Source organism: Carcharodon carcharias, chromosome 26 (assembly GCF_017639515.1).
Source record: "Carcharodon carcharias isolate sCarCar2 chromosome 26, sCarCar2.pri, whole genome shotgun sequence".
Classification (NCBI taxonomy): domain Eukaryota; kingdom Metazoa; phylum Chordata; class Chondrichthyes; order Lamniformes; family Lamnidae; genus Carcharodon; species Carcharodon carcharias.
The window spans coordinates 22512295-22533161 of record NC_054492.1 but is presented as its reverse complement, the minus strand read 5'-3'; positions in this window follow the sequence as shown (position 1 = coordinate 22533161).

Genomic DNA, 20867 nt, shown 5'->3' with positions numbered 1-20867 from the left:
CGCTGGTCCTGATTCTCACTGACCAACATTGGCCCTGAGTCTCACTGACCAACACTGGCCCTGAGTCTCACTGACCAACACTGGCCCTGAGTCTTATTGACCAACACTGGCCCGGAGTCTCACGGACCAACACTGGCCTGGAGTCTCACTGACCAACACTGGCCATGAGTCTCACTGACCAACACTGGCCTAGAGTCTCACTGACCAAAACTGGCCCTGAGTCTCACTGACCAACACTGGCCCTGAATTTCACTAACCAACACTGGCCCTGAGTCTCACTGACCAACACTGGTCCTGAATCTCACTAATCAACACTGGCTCGGAATCTCTCACTGACCGACGCTTGTGCAGAGTCTCTCACTGACTGACAATGATCCGGAGTCTCACTGACCGACACTGGCCCTGAATCTCTCACTGACTGACACTGGCCTAGAGTCTCACTGACCGACACTGGCCCGGAGTCTCTCACTGACTGACGCTTGTCCAGAGTCTCTCACTGACTGACACTGGCCCTGAGTCTCTCTGACTGACACTGGCCTGGGGTTTCTCTGACTGACATTGGCCTGGGATCTCATACTGACCAATACTAGCCAAGAGCCTCTTACTGACCAACACTGGCCTGCGGTCTGACACTGACTGACATTGGCCCACAGTCTCACTGACCAACACTACTCCGGAGTCTCTCACTGACCGATGCTTGTCCAGAGTCTCTCACTGATTGACAGTGGCTGGGGTCTCACACTGACTGACATTGGCCTGCGGTCTGACACTGACTGACATTGGCCCACAGTCTCACTGACCGACACTGGTCCGGAGTCTCTCACTGACCAACGCTGGTCTGGAGTCTCACACTGACCGATGCTGGTCCGGAATCTCTCACTGACTGACAGTGGCTGGGGTCTCACACTGACCAACACTGGCCTGGAGTCCCCCACTGAATGACACTGACCTGTGACCCTGGAGTTGAATTCAGTATTTGGCCATCCATAAAGGTCTATCTTCATAGTGCTAATCACAGCTTATTTGATCAAATTGGTTATAAATGTATTAGTGTAAAACTTGCATTATCCGTCATAACCTTATGGTAATTTTGTATTATATAGTACTAAAGATTAAAATGGAATATTGCAATAATTTCAAAACAATTTTAGCAGATTGAATGTTCAGACAATTGATGGTCTTTCTTGTTTTGCCATGTTACTGAGTGGGCTGGAATGGGATGAGGTGCCGAGATTCCACAAGGAAAGCAATCAGCAGCATTACACATCAGCCTCAACTGCTGCTTGGGAAAGTGGCTTGCTCTTACTGTGCCCTCAAAACTCCAGGCAAAACCAATAGACATTGTCAGGTTAATCATTAGTGTATCTTTTGGTGTAAACACATAGTTGCACAATTTGTTTGAAGACTGACCTAGAAATGGCAATATTAAACCTACTGAAGGACACAGAGGCCTTGGGTTGATGGGAAAAGAGGTGTTTGCATGATTAATGGTCCCTGGAATCTGGCCTTACATGAAAGATTACATTCTCAGAGAGCCATGAGCCAAAGTTACGTTGGTGTTTAAGAGGGCGTTGTCACAAACTGGCCCTCTGGTCTTTTCTGTTGCCTAGGCGATCACAAATTATCAATACTTGAGATGTTGCCAACTTGGAACATTTAACTTTAGAGAAACATGAAGGTCAGGTGTAAATTGCACTTTTGATACAAGCCTCAGATCAGCCATGATCTAATTGAATAGCAGAATATGCTCAAGGGCCTGAATGACCTCCTCCTGCCCAGTGTTCCCCTTCTGACATTACTCACTACATAAATAGCGTTGGAGGTCTCCAGAAAGCGGTTCAATGGGTGAGAAAGTTGATGTGTTTGGATTTGATAAAGGGATTTTATAAGGTAGATACAAAGCAACTCATTTCCACTGGTGGGGAATCTAGAACAAGGGAAACAATATTAAAGCTAGACTATTTGTGAGTGAAATTGGGAAGCACTTCATCACAGAGGGGAATGGAAATCTGGAATTCTCTCACTCAAAGGGCTGTAAATCAATTGAAAACTTCAAGAATGAGTTCAATAGCTTTATATTCAGTAAAAGCATCAAGACCTTGTGGATCAACAGTGGGTAAATGGAGTAGTGGGTACAGATCAGCTATGATCTAACTGAAAGTAATGCTTCAAGTGTCCTGGACAACTACACCTGCAGGAAGTGTACCCAATTGCAGCTCTCACAGACCACATGGACCGGTTGGAGCAGTGGTTGGATACACTTGGGAGCATTCAGGTGGCGGAAAGCGTCATTGACAGGTCACACCCAAGGTACAGACGTATAGATGGGTGACCGGTAGAAGGGACAGGCAGTCAGTGCAGAAATCCCCTGTGGTTGTCCCCCTCTCTAACAGGTATACCATTTTGGATACTCTTGGGGGGGATAGCCTATCAGGGGAAAACAACAGCAGTAGCCAGAGCAGTGGCACCACAGCTGTCTCTGTTGTTCAGCAGGGTGGGGTCAAAGCACAGAAGAGCAATTGTCATAGGGGACTGTATAGTCAGGGGCTCAGATAGGCGCTTCTGTGGTCATGAAAGAGACACCAGGGAAGGTATGTTGCCTCCCTGGTACCAGGGTCCAGGATGTCTCTGATCTGTTACGGGACATTCTGAAGGGGGAGGGAGAACAGTCAGAGGTCATGGTACACATTGGCACTAACGACATTGGCAGGAAGAGTGATGAGGTCCTGCAGCAGGAATTCAGGGCAGAAAGTTAAAAAACAGGACCTCTAGGGTTGTAATCTCAGGATTACTCCTTGTGCCACATGCCAGTGAGGCTAGAAATAGGAAGATAGTGCAGCTAAACACATGGCTGAACAGATGGTGTAGGAGGGAGGGTTTCCGATATCTGGATCATTGGGATCTCTTCCGGGGCAGGTGGGACCTGTACAAGAAGGACGGGTTGCATCTAAACTGGAGGGGCACCAATATCCTGGCTGCGAGGTTTGCTAGTGTCACTCGGGAGGGTTTAAACTAGTATGGCAGGGGGGTGGGAACCAGTGCAATAGGTCAGCAGGTAAAATAAATGACTGGGAACCAGTGAATATGGCCAGTCGGACTAAGAGGAAGAGAAGGCAGGGAGAAATTACTGAACACAGTGGGACTGGGGGTCTGAAATGCATTTGTTTCATTGCAAGAAGTATAACAGGCAAGGCAGATGAGTTTAGAGCTTGGATTAGTACTTGGGACTATGATGTTATTGCAATTACAGAGACTTGGTTGAAGGATGGACAGGGTTGGCAGATACACGTTCCAGAATTTAGATGTTTCAGGCAGGATAGAGAGGGATGTAGAAGAGGTGGGGGAGTTGCACTGCTGGTTAGGGGGAATATCACAGCTGTACGACAGGAGGACATGTCGGTGGGCTCATGCAGCGAGGCATTATGGGTAAAGCTCCGGAATAAGAAAGGTGCAGTCACAATGTTGGGGGTTTACTATAGGCCTCCCAATTGCCGGTGGGAGATTGAGGAACAGTTGTTTAGGCAGATTTTGGAAAGATGTAAAAGCAATAGGGTTGTTGTGGTGGGTGATTTTAACTTTCCCGATATTGACTGAGAATCCCTTAGTGCTAGGGGTTTGGATGGTGCAGAATTTGTAAGGTGCATCTAGGAGGGCTTTCTGAGACAATATGTAGATAGTCCAACCAGGGAAGGGGCAATACCGGACCTGGTATTAGGGAATGAACCTGGCCAGGTGGTCCAAGTTTCAGTAGGGGAGAATTTCGGGAAAAGTGACCATAATTCAGTAAGTTTCAAGGTACTGGTGGATAAGGATAACAGGAGTCCTCAGATTAAGGGGCTTAATTGGGGGAAGGCTAATTATAACAATATTAGGCAGGAACTCAGGAATCTAGACTGGAGGCGGATGTTTGAGGGCAAATCAACAACTGATGTGGGGGGCTTTTAAAAGTCAGTTGATAAGAATTCAGGACTGGCATGTTCCTGCTAGGATGAAGGAGAAGTATGGCAAGTTTCAGGAACCTTGGATAATGAAGGATATTGTGAGATTAGTCAAAAAGAAAAGGGAAGCATTCTTAAGAGCTAGAAGGCAGGGAACAGATGAAGCCCATGGAGAATCTAAAGAAAGTAAGAAGAAGCTTAAGCAAGGAGTCAGGAGGGCTAAAAGGGGTCATGAAAAGTCACTGGCAACCAGGATTAAGGAAAATCCCAAGGCCTTTTATACATATGTAAAAAGCAAGAGGGTAGCCAGGGAAAGGGTAGGCCCACTCAGGGACAGAGGTGGGAATGTGTGTGTGGAGCCAGAAGAAATGGGAGAGATACTAAATGAGTACTTCTCATCAGTATTCACCAAAGAGAAGGACTTAGCGGTCGATTTGTCTGAGGAAGAGTGTGTAGATAGCCTGGATCATGTTGAGATCAAAAAAGAGGAGGTGTTAGGCGTCTTGAAGAATATTAAGGTGGATAAGTCCCCAGGGCCAGATGGGATCTACCCAGGGCCAGATGGGATCTACCCCAGTGTACTGAGGGAGGCAAGGGAGGAGATTGCTGGGGCTTTGACAGAAATCTTTGTATCCTCACTGGCTACGGGTGAGGTCCCAGAGGACTGGAGATTGGCCAATGTTGTTCCATTGTTTAAGAAAGGTAGCAGGGATAATCCAGGAAATTACAGGCCGGTGAGCCTTACGTCAGTGGTAGGGAAATTATTGGAGAAGATTCTTCGTGACAGGATTTACTACCATTTGGAAGCAAATGGGCTTATTAGTGAGAGGCAGCATGGTTTTGTGAAGGGGAGGTCGTGTCTCACTAACTTGATTGAGTTTTTTGAGGAAGTGTCAAAGATGATCGATGATGGAAGGGCAGTGGATGTTATCTACATGGATTTCAGTAAGGACTTTGACAAGGTCCCTCATGGCAGACTGGTACAGAAGGTAAAGTCACACGGGATCAGAGGTGAGCTGGCAAGATGGATACAGAATTGGCTTAGTCATAGAAGACAGAGGGTAGGAGTGGAAGGGTGCTTTTCTGAATGGAGAGCTGTGACTAGTGGAGTTCCACAGGGATCAGTGCTGGGAGCTTTGCTGTTTGTAATATACATAAATGATTTGGAGGAAAATGTAACTGGGCTAATTAGTAAGTTTGCAGACGATACTAAGGTTGGAGGAATTGCAGATAATGAAGAGGATTGTCAAAGGTTACAACGGGATATAGATCGGTTGGAGACTTGGGCGGAGAAATGGCAGATGGAGTTTAATCCGGGCAAATGCGAGGTAATGCACTTTGGAAGGTCTAATACAGGCAGGAATTATACTGTAAATGGCAGAACCCTTAAGTGTATCGATGGGCAGAGGGATCTGGGTGTACAGGTCCACAGGTCACTGAAAGTGACACTGCAAGTGGATAAGGTAGTCAGGAAGGCACAGGACATGCTTGCCCTCATTGGCAGGGGCATTGAGTATAAAAGCTGGGAAGTCATGCTGCAGCTGTATAGAACCTTGGTTAGGCCACACTTGGAATATTGCGTGCAATTCTGGTCGCCACATTACCAGAAGGATATGGAGGCGTTTGAGAGGGTGCAGAGGAGGTTTACCAGGATGCTGCCTGGTCTGGAGGTTATTAGCTATGAGGAGAGGTTGGAGAAACTCGGATTGTTCTCACTAGAGCCATCGAGATTGAGGGGCGACTTGATAGAAGTTTACAAAATTATGAGTGGCGTGGACAGAGTAGATAGTCAGAAGCTTTTTCCCAGGGTGGAAGAGTCAATTACTAGGGGACATAGATTTAAGGTGAGAGGAGAAAACTATAGAGGAGATGTGCGGGCAAGTTTTTTACACAGAGGGTAGTGAGTATCTGGAATTCGCTGCCAGAGGAGGTGGTGGAAGCAGGTACGATAGTGATGTTTAAGAGGCAGCTTGACAAAACATGAATAGGATGCGAATAGAGGGATACGGACCCCGGAAGTGCAAAATGTTTTAGTTTGTCAGGCAATATGATCAGCGCAGGCTTGGAGGGCCGAAGGGCCTGTTCCTGTGCTGTGCTTTTCTTTGTTCTTTGTTCTTTGAAAGGCAAAACAGGCTGGAGGGACTGAATAGCCTCCTCCTGTTCCTATGTAATTTGTAGCTTTATATACATCAGATGTAAAGTTTCCAATCATTATATAGTCAGTTAAGGGAAAGAAAGCACTTAACAGATCTAATGCTGAGAAATGGCTGCTAATATCAAGCAATATTGATCCTTCCTTCCCATTATGAACCTACAATTGGATTTCTTGATTCACAGGAAGCTTTACAGCTTCTGAACACAAAATCATGACAAATATTTGCTGTTTCCACTTTGAGCTTTAACTTGTTGAGAACTGTTTCCTGTTGTGTTGGTTAAGCCTATTGTGTGAAGACTCAACCAAGTGCCAAAGATGAGAGGTGCAGCAAAATGGGGATACTGGGGTTTTAATGGCTTATTTTGCCCTTCTTAGAGCCACTCTTAGATTTTCACAAACTCTCACTTAACCGTATGTTTCCTGTTCTAGTTCCTTGGGATCTTTTGCATCCTCTTGGTCGCATTGCTGTTTGTGGGAGCTTGCTGCGCACAAAATTGGCTATCGTGTTTCCTACATTACAGCAGTGACAGTACTTCATTGGCTGTAAAACAATTTGAGATGTCCAGTAGGTGTGAAAGGCGCTACATAAATGCAAGTCTTTCCTTTTTTTTGCTGAAAACATTGATCCCTTGTCAGGATTTAGTTCCACATTGCTGAGTCCTTGAATAGTTGAATAGCTGCTACTCACACATGCCCAGTGTTCAGTCTGACTTAATCTTAGAGAAATATCACAGCCAATTCTACTCTTGTCCACACTCCATGCCCTTTCTCCTGTTTCCTCTCTCTCTTGGATTCTCATTCAGGTTAAACTAGACACTTTTCACCCTCAGTAACATTTCACACTGCGAGTGGTCAGGATCTGAAATGCACTGCCTGAGAGTGTGGTAGAGGCAGGGTCAATCGAGTGGTTAGGATCTGAAATGCACTGCTTGAGAGTGTGGTAGAGGCAGGGTCAATCGAGTGGTTAGGATCTGGAATGCACTGCCTGAGAGTGTGGTAGAGACAGGGTCAATCGAATGGTTAGGATCTGGGATGCACTGCCTGAGAGTGTGGGGGAGACAGATTCAATTGTGGCTTTCAAAACAGGGAAGAGAAAAAATTTACAAGGCTGCAGGGTAAAGGTGGGGCAGTGGCTCTAGCTGATTGCCCTTGCAAAGGCATGGACACAATGGGCCGAGTGGCCTTCTTCTGTGCTGTAACCATTCAATGATTTTATCCTATAATTCCCCTGGAACTGAATTAGAAATCAAACTTTTTCTCCATCATTAAGACTACAAACTTTCATCTCTGCAGCATCCCCTGTCTTTGTTCCTTCTCCCCATCTCTGCTGCTGAATCCATTAACCACATTGCCTCAAGCTTCAACTTTTTGAATGATTACCTTGTTAACCTGCCAAGTTCTTCCCTAAACAAACTCAAAGTTTTTCGAGGTCCCACCATCTATATCTGGCACTAGGTCTCACTCGGCCAATAACCTCTTTCCTCCAGAATGAAAGCAAAATACTGCGGACGCTGGAAATCTGAAATCAAAACAGAGAATGCTGGAAAAAATTAGCAGGTCTGGCAACATCTGTGGAGAAAGAAAGAGAGTTAACGTTTCGAGTCCTCTCTCCCCTGGTTATTCCTTATATTTTCCTCAAACCTTTTTGCATCACAGTCTCCTAAAGATCTACTATTTCAGGTCATTCACCTTTCATCAGAACTTCCAACGAAAGGTCATTGACCTGAAATGTTAACTCTGTTTCACTCTCCACAGATGCTGCCTGACCTTCTGAGTGTTTCTAGGTTTTATTTGTTCTTATTTAAGGAATTAAGATTGTTTCCTGATATTGTGCTTTTCATTTCCTGTGCTGAGGATATTCCAGGGATATTGTGGTGATAAATCTCTTGATTAATGCTCTGGTCCATGGATTTGTCCCACTCAATCCCTTTGAATTTGCACCTGGTGTTATGTTATACTGCAGGGTCACTTTGCTCGTGAACCAGTTGCACGTTTATCTGTCGGCAGGTAAGTCGATTACAATATACTGCGGACGCAGAGACCAAATGAAATGAAGCACATACTATTTGTTTACACAAACAACAGAGCACTAAAATAAGGTGTTCTTCTCCAACCAGACCCTACTCTAGGCTAACGTTAGCATGGTAGTCCACGCTGCACAGCTATTGGGTCCTACAGTCAATCTGCTCACAGTTTCTTAAAGGTGCATTACACCTCAGATCACCACACCTGGAAAGATGGAATTGTCAGTAAAGCAGGTGAAGGATTGGACAGTGAATCACCTGAAAACAGCCAATTAAAGAGAACAATACAGTTACACAACACACCAGAGGATCAAAGGATCATTGAAGGACAAAGTGACAAGAAGCACATTTAATACTCGGCCGAGCTTCTATCCTCAGCCTTGTTGTTGAATGGAAGCCTTTCAATAATCTCCAAATGGCTGATTCAGCCTCTTGATCACAGGAAATGTGTGGGGAAACTAGACTGAAATCACGTGACAGGAAAAAGAGAAATACCTTGGGGGAAAAAAATGAAGAAAATGATTTGGGTTTGAAATAATTAAACCAAAGTCTCCAATAATTCATTGTAGAGTTGGGAGCTGGTTTGTAACATTCTTGTGACAGGTGCGATATTGGAGTCACTCCACAAGGCTAGGGTTCCCACCTACACTCAACATGTGGTAAATATGTGTTCTCACTGCTATAATAGATTCCAGAGTAGTTTGCAGTGATCTGCTATCCAGCTTGATTTAAATGGCAGCAACTCTCGCTTTGTTAAAAAGTTGTGGATTGAAGCCCCACTTCAGCTGGCGTCTCAGTGCTGTTACAGGGAGACCGAGACAGCTATTCTGTTAGAAGTGATGTCTTTCAGGGGAAACTTTAAATCAGATCCTGGCTGTACTGTCAGATGGTCGTACAAAGCCAATACCATCTCATTGCTTTTCTATTCCATGCCTCTCATGTTCGGTCTGTTTATTTGTGACATTATCTACTTATGTTGCCACTGTTAAATTTGCTAATGACCGAGTATCTATGATCCAACTCCCTTACTCCATTTAACTCTTGCCACTGAAGATAAATTCCTTCTAAAATTACATCATTTGACATCTTTCTGTATTGAACTGCATCTACCCCTCAGTCTATCTCCAACCTGCACCCTCATTCTGCCCTCACCCTGTGCCCTCCCCCCGCCCCCAACTCCCACTCCCTCCCCCAACCCCCAACCCCACCCAAACCCCAACCCTACCACCACTCCCCCCCAAAACCCCAACCCCACCCAAACCCCCAACCCCACCCCCCACTCCCCCCCCAAACCCCCAACTCCACCCAAACCCCCAACCCCAATCCCCACTCCCCCCCAAACCCCCAAACCCCAACCCCACCCCAACCCCCACTCCCCCCACCAACCCCCGCACAATCTGGGTTGCTGGGTGGCACTATTTTTCACAAAGCAGGATATAGAGCGACAAGCAGAGCTCCTAAAAATTTAATCGCATTTGGATGAAACATTTGAAAGATTTTCTGTTATTGAGTGGAGTATCTGAGTGAGTGACTAAGTGACTTTGGCAATTGGTTATTTTTATCTACAGCTTATAGAAACAATGATTCAAGTGTAACATTTCTTGACAAGCTAGTGATGTGGGTGGATTCAACAGCGCAATCTGGAGTCCCACAGTTTTTTTGTTGTAAGTGAGAAGTTATCTGTATATTTTAGAAAACAGGAGCACAGGAGAGCTAAGGAGAGGTTAGTAATCAAAAGACAAAATTAGACCTTTCACACATTTAAGGGTTGAGAGTTCTTTTGCTGTTTATTTGAGGGTGTTGGATTAGACTCTATCTGATCTTTCAGCTCCTCTCTCTGTCATAAGTACCTTGCAGGCTCATCATAGCATAAATTATATGTTATAACTCAGCAATGTCTCAGCAGTCACTGAGGATGTGGTGTCACACACACAGTGTGGCTCCAAGTAGAATAATCTGACCCCCACATCACAGGTTCATGAGTCATTAAACTGAGGCTTAATTCCATTAAATGTTTGATTTCTTCCAGAAGAAGATTGCACTATTACATTGTTGTCAACAGTGCTATCAAGTGGCACTTGCTTAGCAATAACCTGCTCACTGACATCCAGTTTGGGTTCTGCCAGGGCCACTCAGCTCCTGACCTCATTATAGCCTTAGTTCAAACGTGGACAAAAGAGCTGAACTCCTGGGGTGAGGTGAGAGTGACTGCCCTTGATATCAAGGCAGCATTTGATCAAGGAACCCTAGCAAAATTGGAGAGCATGGGAATCAGGGAAAACTCTCTGCTGTTTGGAGTCATACCTAGCACAAAGGAAGCTAGTTGTAGTTGTTGGAAGCCAAACATCTCAGCCCCAGGGCATTACTGCAGGAGTTCCTCAGGGTAGTGACCTAGGCCCAACCATCAATGACCTTTCTGGTCAGAAGTGGGGATGATCACTGATGATTGTACAATGTTCAGCAGCAGTGGCAATTTCTCAGGTACTGAAGCAGTCCATGTCCAAATGCAGCAAGATTTGGACAACAATTGGGCTTGGGCTGATAAGTGACAAGTAACATTCGTGCCGCACAAGTGCCAGGCAATGACCATCTCCAACAAGAGAAAATCAAACCATCTCCCCTTGACATTAAACCATAATCTCATTACTGAATCCCTGACTATCAATTCTGGGGGTTACCTTGACCACAAACTGAACTGGACTAGCCATATAAATACTGTAGCCAAAAAAGCAGGTCAGAGAGGGGGAATTCTGTGGTGAATAGCACCTTGACTCCCCAAAGTCTGTTCACCATCTACAAGGCACAAGTCAAGATTGTGATGGAATGCTCCCTACTTGCCAACAACACTCAAAAGGTTGAACACCATCCAGGAAGAAGCAGCCCACTTGATTAGCACCCCATCCAACACCTTAACCATTCACACCCTCCACTACTGACACACAGTGGTAGCAGTGTGTACCATCTACAAGATGCACTGCAGCAACTAACCATAAGAACATACGAACTAGGAGCAGGAGTAGGCAATTCAGCCTGCCCTGCCATTCATGACTGATCTCATTTCAGCCTCAACTCCAACTTCCCACCCTCTCCCCATAACCTTTCAACTCGTTACTAACTAAAGATCTGACTATCTCCTCCTTAAATTTATTCAGTGTCCCAACATCCATTGCACTCTGAGGTAGTGAATTCCACAGATTCACGACCCTTTGAGAAAAGTAGTTCCTCCTCATCTCTGATTTAAAAACCTCCACCCCTTAGCCTAAAACTATGGCCTCTCATTCTAGAATGCCCAGCAAGGGGAAACATCCGCTCCACGTCTACTTTGTCTATCCCCTTTAGCATCTCAATTAGATCTCCTCTCATCCTTCTAAACTCTAGTGAGTATAGGCCTAAACTGCTCAATCTCTCCTCATAAGACAAGCCTCGCATCTCTGGAATCAATCTAGTGAACCTCCTCTGAACTGCCTCCAGTGCAACTACATCTTTCCTCAAGTAAAGGAACCAAAACTGTGCACAGTACTCCAGGTATGGTCTCACCAATGCCTTGTACAGTTGCAACAACACTTCCCTATTTTTACACTCTATTCCTTTAGCAATAAATGCCAAAATTCCATTTGCCAATCTTCATTCAACAGATCCTTCCAAACCCATGATCTCTACCACCTTGAAGGTCAAGGGCAGCAGATGCAAAGGAACACTACCACCTGCAAGTTCCCCTCCAAGCCACACACCATGCTGACTTGGAAATATATCTCTGTTCCTTCACTGTTGCTGAGTCAAAATCCTGGAACTCCCTTCCTAACAGCACTGTGGGTGTATCTACATCACAGGGACTGCAGCAGTTCATTACGGTAACTCACCACCACCTTCTCAAGAGCAACTGAGGATGGGCAACAAATGTTGGTCTACCAGCGACACACATTCCATGAAAGAAAAAAAAAAATTGCAGAGTGCAATAATTGAAAGAAGCGGCAGCCAGTTATACAATCTGGGACCTATTGCACATTATTACAGTACCATTTGTTGCTGAGCTCTTTAAAGCCTGGACAGCGGAGTGAGAACACTACACACTAAAAATACTTGCATGGCTCCCTGATGCACTGCCTCATTAAAAGAGATTTTGATAAAGTTCATGCTAGGCTGAGCTAATGCTCAATTGGTAAATGCAATACTCAGTGTGAGATTCAGCTATACAGAACAGCCAAAGCCCAGGTGGGATCTTTGGTCTCCGCTGCGCTAGCTGATTTGAGTTGGGGCAGTGCTTTTGGAGTTACATAACTCTAATAATGGAAGGGAAAATCAGCCAGGTTTCCATTTATCATCTGATTTCTTGCTAGGTAGTAAAGATGTGGTTCAGTTCTATTGGTCTATGTGGAATAGCTTGGAAGCAGTTACATGAAAAATAAACTCGAGCACATTTCTGCACATTAAACTGGACCTCCGATTCCTAAATTTTAGTCATATTTTAGCTTTGTCCTTGGAAACAATTTAAATCAGAACTTCAGACTTTTTTTGCTACATTTTCATGATCATTTCTGTATGTTTTTTCGCAATTTATTTTCACAAAAATATCCCATTGTAACGCAAGAAGCAATGAATTGAGATTTGATAAACAGACTGAGGCTTTATTCATCCTTTCAAATTCCAACAGTTATGGAACACCCACTTGGGTTGCTTTACTTCCAGAAATAACTTCCAGTTTCCTTCTCATTTTTTAATCGCAAAATGTCGATTTGTTTTAGATTGAGTCTCAGCAAAAATGTTAAAAAAGACTTGCACTTACAGAGCACCTTTCATGACCAGCGACATCTCAAAACCCTTTAAAGCCAATGAAGTACTTTTGAAATGTGGTCACTGTCGTAATGTAGTTCTGAGTGTAATCAAGTGACAAAATGCAGAACAGGAGGAAAAGCTTTTTTATGCAGCAAGTAGTTAGGATCTGGAACGTGCTGCCTGAGAGTGTGGTGGAGGCAGGGTCAATCAAGGCAATCAAGGGGGAATTATATTATCTGAAAAGGAAGGATGTGCAGGGAGATAGTGGGAGAATGGCAAGAGGTGAATTGCTCCTTCAGGGAGCCAGCAAAGACACAATGGGCTGAATGGCCTCCTTCTGCACTGTAACCATTCTGTGATTCTCTGATTTTTTAAAAACTGACTTGTTTTCTTCAACTACAAACACCCTGGTGTCTGGGTGAGATGGGAGGCGGAAAAATCAATTTCAGAAATGTTGTAAAACACAGGGAGGTGTTTTATGGATGAACAGTAAGTGTGTCAGAATTTGTTGCAACAAACTCCAACTAATTCTTGTTTTTAAGTTAATTTACTCCTTACCCGAGGCCCCAAATCTCTATTCAAGAAACTAGAGAAGAGCAGTAATGACACCAGGAAATTCGCCCCAGGTTCAACTACGAGGGGAGAATTGGATGTTGGTGATAATGGGACTGATTGCCAGAATCCTTGTCCTTTTTTCACTGAAGTGGAAGAATCTGAGTCTGAAAGCACTCGGAGGGATCCTGAGTAAGGGCATCACTATGTTGTCATATAAATCTTACAGATTAAATCAACTGTCAACAATAACAGTTTTATTCTCTGAAAAACGCAAATATACATAAATACAATATGTGTAAAAATATATTTTCTTACTGCACAAGTTGAATACTAAAGCCCTGCCAAAGCTTTCTGCACGCTACACGATTCACTTGTGTACTATTTATGCCTTCATTGTGGTTAATTCACTACTCAATCGTACAGTAATTAGCATCTAAGGTTTGGAAATAGCTTCCTGCCAATTTAAAAAGGGATTGTGCCTTTGCAAGTGTTAAACAGGCAGCTCATACATTGAAAGGACATTGAGTGACAAAATTACTGATTGTTTAACTACTGTTTAATATACTCGTGATATTTAAGAGCTATTTCAATCATTTACCAAGGTTAAATAAAGCCACAAAGAAATATTTTCCATAGACAGATGTTATTTAAAATTTAGTAGTGTTTAGTTCTTGCATTTCTTGTTTCTCCAATATCCTTTCCTTTTCTCCCTACTGGGATGCTGTTCCACCCCAACCAACCCTGAGAACAGGCTGCGAGTGTCCTCAGATTTCAACCTAACCCTCTCCTCGGTCCCACATCTCCACACACAAAGCCAGAAACAATCGCTCAGTAACCATTGGGAAACACAACTGTAACTGACCCACCTTTCCCCCCTCCTGGGCTCAGTCATAGCATCGTGAATGGAGGCAGTTAACACAGACCAAGAATCAAACTGAGGCCTTTCTTCTGCAGGCATTCTTGTCCCAGCCAGGGAATTAAGTTTCCACTGGGGAATAATGCAAATATCTTAATCAATATATCTTATCTGATTGTTTTATTAATCAACACCACAGCCCTTGATATAGAGCATTCCATAGTGTAAAACTGAGAAAACCCAATGGCAGGTTAGTTTATAGCTAAAGTTTTAGATTGCCACACTCAGGATTACCAATGCAGGCCTGTTAAAATAATATTTATTAAAATAAAACTCTGTTCTAGTTAGTTTATGGCTGCAGTTCTTTACAGTGTTCTGGTCGCAGTCTGATTAAACGTAGGTTCCAGATAGAGACACCAGGAGGAACATCAGCCAGGCATTTGTCTTACCATCTCTTGAAGCCATTGACAGAGACCTGAGATTAGGGCCTTGACTGGGGCCTGGGGATAGGCTTTAGAGTGAACTGCAAAGCTAACAATAGCGGTTTTGAAGAGGATCCTTGCCATTCTCCCTCTTTTTCTCCTTCCCCCTCCAATACTTTGCCTCCTCGTGCTGACCTGTGATATCACGGTTGATCCCAAGGCCTTTGTGCGAACAACAGTTGAAATTGGTTGTGGTGCTTCCTTTGGTTGATACAGCACCGCCTAAGTTCACATACAAAGGATGGCCACTTGGGTAATGGCTGAGTGATTCTGACAAAGGGGTTTGCAAAATCCAGAGAAAACAAGGGAGAGAGAAAAGAAAGGGTGTTTTAATAGCAGGGTTTTCGATGCTGAATAATCTCAAAATGGATGTAAATTGTGTGTATGAAATCACCATAATGAGAGTGAACAGCTGGGCTGCATATATATATAAACTCTGACTGGTGCTAATGAACTGTTTTATACGTCAATCCCACCTCTTCCTCTGCACTTCTCTCAGTTGATTACTCATGGGCTGAGTCAGTGGAAGTGACTTTATGCAGTTCATTGTTAACCTATTCCTGCTCCCAGCAGTATCAGAGACCTGGCCACAGCCAAAGACTACACCAGGCACCAAGTTGCAGCTCGAGTTAGTCCTGTTGTCTTCACCTTGCATACTATCAAAAAATACTATTGCAAAGAAGAAGCAGAGGGGGAGATCATTTTTCCTTCATGTTTATGCAGGTAAAAGCAAAATACTGTGGAGGCTGGAAATCCAAAACAAAAACAAAAATACCTGGAAAAACTCAGCAGGTCTGACAGCATCTGTGGAGAGGAATACAATTAATGCTTCGAGTCCGTATGACTCTTCAATAGAACTAAGGAAAATAGAAAAGAGGTGAAATATAAGCTGGTTTAATGGGGGTGGGGGGGTGGTGGGACAGGTAGAGCTGGATAGAGGGCAATGATGGGTGGACATTGCCAAAAGATGTCATAGACAAAAGGACAAAGAGGTGTTGACGGTGGTGATATTATCTAAGAAATATGCTAATAGAGACATTAAGGGTAGAAAGCAGGATGAGCAAGGTACAGATAGCCCTAGTGGGGGTGGGGTGGGGGGGAATTGAAATAGGCTAAAAGGTAGAGATAAAACAATGGATGGAAATACATTTAAAAATAATGGAAATAGGTGGGAAAAGAAAAATATATATAAATTATTGGAAAAAAGGGGGATCGGAAAGAGGATGGGGATGGAGGAGAGAGATCATAATCTAAAGTTGTTGAACTCAATATTCAGTCCGGAAGGCTGTAAAGTGCCTAGTCGGAAGATGAGGTGCTGTTCCTCCAGTTTGCATTGAGCTTCACTGGAACATTGCAGCAGGCCAAGGACGGACATGTGGACATGAGAGCAGGGTGGTGTGTTGAAATGGCAAGTGACAGGGAGGTCTGGGTCATGCTTGTGGACAGACCGAAGGTGTTCCGCAAAGCGGTCACCCAGTCTGTATTTGGTCTCTCCAATGTAGAGGAAACCACATTTAGAGCAGCGATTGCAGTAGACTAAATTGAGGGAAGTGCAAGTGAAATGCTGCTTTACTTGAAAGGAGTGTTTGGGCCCTTGGACGATGGGGGGAGGGCGCGGGTGGGGACTAAAGGGGCAGGTATTGCACCTTCTGCGGTTGCATGGGAAGGTGCTGTGGGAGGGGGTTGAGGTGTAGGGGGTGATGGAGGAGTGGACCAGGGTGTCCCGGAGTGAACGATCCTTGTGAAATGCTGCTAGGGGTGGTGAAGGGAAAATACGTTTGGTGGTGGAGTTGGGGGAGGATGATCCTTTGAATGCGGAGGCTGGTGGGGTGATAAGTGAGGACAAGGAGGACCCTACCATGGTTCTGGGAAGGAGAGGAAGGTGTGAGGGCGGATGTACAGGAGATGGGCCGGACATGGTTGAGGGCCCTGTCAACCACCGTGGGTGGAAAACCTCGGTTAAGGAAGAAGGAAGACATATGCAGGTCTTTGAAAGAGACATCCAATTAATTCCTCTCCTGCTCTTCCCCAGTAGCCCTGCAAATTTCCCCTTCACGTATTTATCCGATTTCCATTTGAAAGTTACCGTTGAATGTGTTTCCTGATTGCAATTTGCTGCACAAAAAAAATCTTCTCTTTAATTCCCCCTCTGGTTCTGTTACCGATGATCTGAGATCGGTGTCCTCTGTAACCGAGTAAATGTCTCCCTATTTACTCAATCAAAACCTTCTGGTTTTGAATACCTCTATCAAGACTCCCCTTAATATTTTCTGTTTTATGGAGAAGTTTGTGCTGATTGAAATTATCGTTTTGGGTTTGGAGTTAACACTTTGCCATCAGTGACAGGTGATGACTATCTGTAATTGACAAAGTCCAGCCCTCTCCCCTCAATGGTCAGTGGCACCAGTGACTTCAAGCACCCCCTCCCACCCCCCATCCTGAGGAGTCACCATTGACCAGACGCTGAACTGGACCAATCACATTAACACCATGGTTACTAGAACAGGTCAGAGGCTGGGAATTCTGCAGCAACTGGCTCACCTCCTGACTCCCCAAATCCACCTCACCCCCTAAAAGGCTCAGGTCAGGAGTGCGCTGGACATTCAATCTCCTCTGGACAGCTAGTTACAACACCACTGAAAAAGTTCAACAACATCCAGAGCTCAGCACTCCCTCTTGAGCCAGTTTTACATTTCCCACATTAGCCTCTGAGACCATCAGCTTTTTAACACCTTAGGATCAGTTTGTCTTGTGGACCTGAGCTGACTAGGAATTGACCTGAGCCTGCCCAGCCCTCTCCACAAAGGCAGGATTTACATTACATTGCCCGTTTCCAGCATTGTGTGGCTTTACTTTAGATAAGAAGCATCTGCAGAATTCTTTTTCCTGTATTTTTTCTTACATTTCACATCTTTAACGCTGACTGTAATTGCTTCATCCAATCCCACCTTCATCTCAAAAGACCTGCATTCCAATCTAATAGCTCTTCTCTCCCCCACCCAAACCACCCCACCCCCCACCCCCCACACACCTTAAACCAGCTCATATTTCACCCCTTCCTTGGATTCACCTAGTTCTGTTGAAGGGTCATGAGGACTCGAAACGTCAACTCTTTTCTTCTCCGCCGATGCTGCCAGACCTGCTGAGTTTTTCCAGGTAATTGTTTTTGTTTTGGATTTCCAGCATCCGCAGTTTTTTGTTTTTATCTTGACCGAATTCATCCTATTCTATCTTTATCTCATTCTTGCTCGACTTAGATTCTTCTCAACCATTATCCTAGCTGTCTTCACGGAGATACCTGGTTCTGTGACTAATCCCCCCTGACAAGATGTTCATAATCTGACCTCTCACCCAGTCTGGAGTTTTGTACAATAAAGATCCTGTCTTGCTCGTTTTCAACCCTGCTGTTTTGCGGTATAGGATTGTAGTGCTGTAATTTATTGATTCCTTCCTCTATCGCAACTGGATTAACTGTTTTGAGATGTTAATTCCAACTCTCAGCCTGCAGTTGAAAGCAAAGCACCAACTTTGACAAAGTGCACGGTCTGTTTAATGTTCATTATCTCTGAAAAGAACAAATCTAAAGTGTGTGTAAGGACTTGTAAATTTACTGTAGTCAATTTAGTTCAGCTGCCAGCAATCTCACCTTTAAATCAGTTCAAGCCCTTTACAGCTTTCAGCACACGATGAGGTCAGGACTGAGGGAGTATTGCAGCGTCAGAAGCACTGCCTCTTGGATATGTTAAATTCCCTCTCCCTGTTCATGTGGATGGCTTTTCCTGGAAGATGAGGATTCTTGACCAATGCTATCAAAACAGATTTCATTGCTATTTGTGGGATCTTGCTGTGCAACATTGGCAACTGTGTTTCCTACATTACAGCAGGGACTACGCTTCCAAAATACCTTGTTAGCTGTAAAATGCTTCGGGGCGTTCTGGAGGTTGTGAAAGGCACAACATAAATGCAAATCTTTCTTTCACTCAACAAGCATATTATAAGGACATATGAATTAGGACCAACAGCAGGCCACGTAGCACCTCAAGCCTATTATGCCATTTTGAAAGATCATGGTGATCCTTGAACTCAAGTCCACTTTCCCACCCAAGACCCATAGGTCAATCCCCTTGTGAGTGCAAAAATCTTTTGATTTAAGCCTTGAATATACTCGACAACTTGGTCCAAAGTGGCTGTTCCTGTATTTTGAGATTATGTCCCTTTGTTTTAGACTCTCCAACAAGGCTGAACAGCATCAACAGCTACCCGTTCAGAATCTATTTTGTTCTAGCGAGGTCACCTCTCATTCTAAAGAAGGAAGGCCATTCTACCCAATCTCTTCTCTCATGCCAGGAATCAATCTACTGCATGCCCTCTAAGCAAGAGGCCAAGACTGTGCTCTGTGCTTAGTCCCACCAAAGCCCTGTACAATTGCTGCAAGACTTCCTTATTCATGTACTCCAAACCCTTGTAATAAAGGCCAACATGTCATTTGCTACCTAATTACTTGCTATAGCTGGATGTTGACTTTCTATGTTTCTTGTACAAGGGCAGCCAGATCGCTCTGCACACCAACATTTAATAGTTTCAGGATCTTAAAACATAGATTGGTGGTACTTCAACAATAGTTATTGCTTTATCTCAACTCTTTCCAGCTGGTACTGTACTGACCTCGTGTTTTCCTGAAATCAGTTTTGATATCAACATCCAACTGATTCTAAACTTTTGCAGCTTTATATATTAAATAGAATCAACTTTTAGATTCAGACTCAGGACCTGTTTATTTGTATTTTGTTCATTTTTGGAGGATGCAGAAGTATAAAAATACAGAAACAATCAACAGGGAATATTCAGTGTAAACTAGTCTTCCAGTGTCTCTGTCAGGTCTAGGAGGATCAGTACGTCAGTTGGTGTGGACTGAGGCACTCAACCAGCACAGGCTGAGTCTCAGCCCTGGGCGGTGCTTGGAGCCACCAGGCTCAATCATGGATGTAACTGGGACGTAACTGGGATCAGTGCCCACAGTGGGGGAAAATCAGCCAAGCTTTCTGCACCTCACGACCCTGGCTGGAGATGCAGATAGCTGGTTTCAGCCGAGTTTGTGCCTGGCTGTGATTTCACCTGGTCAAATTACTTGAACAGCTTTCTTAAAAAGTATCAGTGTCACAGCATAATGGGATAGTCTGGTAACCCTGGCAACATCAAAGGAACAGGGAGGTGAATTAACAGAAGTCCACAGTTACTAATAGAATTCCAGTGATGCTAAGTGACTGCTGCCCTTTGAACTCATCGCAGTCTAGTGAAGATTCCAAACTGACATTTCAATGGATTACAACTATACTGCTAGATGACAAAGGCAAAGAAAATGAAAAACACACTCCTACCTTAAAAATAACCTTTAAAAAAACCGTAAAAAACTTTCAGCCCTTGTTACTGAGAGGGATTCACAATAACAGCCTTCATTCACAAGCTGCTTTGAGAAAAATGCAAAGACTCAATAAGACCAACTAGAAATCCTCTTGGATTCAAAAATCAGCTTCAAAGCAACAGGGCAGGCCAACAGAAGAAGAGATCCTGAACTATAAAAATGACAAGTCTCGGATGTGATTACCCATTAGGCAATGAGTGTGTTGCTGGAAATGTACATAAGCCATCTGCTAACATGTCACGTGGGAGGCACAGTTCTCTTATTATCCTGAGTGCGTTTCATTGATATCTTTCAATTTTCTCAATAGATCAATTTCAGTAACTGACCCACTTCGTCAATCACAGCCCCTACAGTGTCCCCACTGACCCACTCCTGTCAGTCACAACCCCTACATTGTACCCACTGATCCACTCCGTCAGTCACAGCCCCTACAGTGTACTCACTGACCCACTCCGTCAGTCACAGCCCCTACAGTGTACTCACTGACCCACTCCGTCAGTCACAGCCCCTACAGTGTACTCACTTACCCACTCCATCAGTCACAGCCTCTACAGTGTACTCACTGACCCATTCCGTCAATCACAGCCCCTACAGTGTACTCACTGACCCACTCCATCAGTCACAGCCCCTACACTAACAGCTAACAAACACATTTTGCTAAA